Source organism: Nicrophorus vespilloides, unplaced genomic scaffold (genome assembly GCF_001412225.1).
Source record: "Nicrophorus vespilloides isolate i.1.1-1 unplaced genomic scaffold, Nicve_v1.0, whole genome shotgun sequence".
Taxonomy (NCBI): Eukaryota; Metazoa; Arthropoda; class Insecta; order Coleoptera; family Silphidae; genus Nicrophorus; species Nicrophorus vespilloides.
The window spans coordinates 142621-144103 of record NW_017097871.1 but is presented as its reverse complement, the minus strand read 5'-3'; positions in this window follow the sequence as shown (position 1 = coordinate 144103).

Sequence of the window (1483 nt, the reverse complement as noted above, 5' to 3'; positions counted from 1 at the left end):
TTACCTTCCTTCTTGTCGTGGGGTTCCTTTTTTTGTTTTGTTTGTTAACTTGTTTCTTTCATTCTTGATTAAATTTTCAATGTATAAGTAGTATAAAATGTGCGATAAGCTTACATTTAACATTGGCACACAGAAGAACGAAACGAGAAGAAAATGGAAGAAACTTATAGGGAAAAATTCAAGCGCGGCGAACTAACTGGATATATGTATATAAAAATCGGAGAAGTAGTTCTAAAAAGTCACAGCAGCAGAATCACATCTCTCTTTTAAAGTGTATAAAAATATGTTGTTTCTGGTTGTTGCTGTTGTTGTTGTTGCTCTGGCTGGGGTGGGTTTAAAAATCATTCCAATTTCTTGGTGCTGTCGAAGATATTTTTTGTTCATTTGATATTGTTTTTTTTGGTTGTTGTTGTTGGAGGTCTTAGGTATCTGAGACCGTGTGCCCAGACTCGGTCCTTTTCTCCTCGATCAGGGCGTCCAACTCGGACGGCGACGTTATCTGAAACACGTTCGTCACCAGATTAAGCTAATAGCACCAAAATCCAAGAGAATCAATGATACGGGGAATAGAGACTATTGTTAATTCTATTAGCACTTGTTCAAGAACAAAATAATAAGAAGATTCTGAAGTACTACATACAAACGCTAGAGGGAGCTCTACACGACTTACCCCAAAGCGATATATTTTTTTTGTGGGGTTGGGTTTATACAAAATAATAAGTAATGTTATCAATCGATTCACATTTATTCATATCGTTATCATTGGTTCTGCCATAAAACTAGCAACGGTAGAAATCGATTTCATTAACCGAACAAATATACACCAAAACGTTTAATAGAAGATAGAAATAACAAACTAAAGAAAACTTAATTAACAGGTTTTTCTTTAAATATTGCTTTTTCGTATCTGTTTGTTTCATTCTTGATATTTCTCTCAATTTTTTTTTAAATTCTTTCGGTTCACACACAATAGCAGTCTCAAAAAATATTCTTTCCTTAGTCATTATAATACAATATAATTTAATAAAAAATCAATTCTCATTTTTTTTTTGGAATATATATATAAGTATATATATATTTTAATATGTATATATATCGTAATATATTGTATATGTAAAAAAATATCTTATTATAGCGTTCTTTTTTTTTGTCTTTGGTAGTTATTAAAAAATTCCCACACATTTGGTTGGCTCCCATTAAAGCGATATGTCAAACAGTTTCTGTTGTTTCATTTTCAAAATGCCTTGTTCCCATTTTGTTGTTCTCTTGTTTCTTTTTTTTTTCAATATGAAAAATCAATCAATCAATTAATAAATAATCAAGTACAATATCAATATTCGTTTTTTTTTGTTTCTTTTTTTCTTGTTTGCTTTTTTTTTGCTTAGACGCGATATCAATTGAAATATCTCGGCCTATCGATCGAGTCTTCTTCGAATGTCAAAAGGACGTAGCCCAGTCCTTTCGGTTTTACCTAGAAACAGAA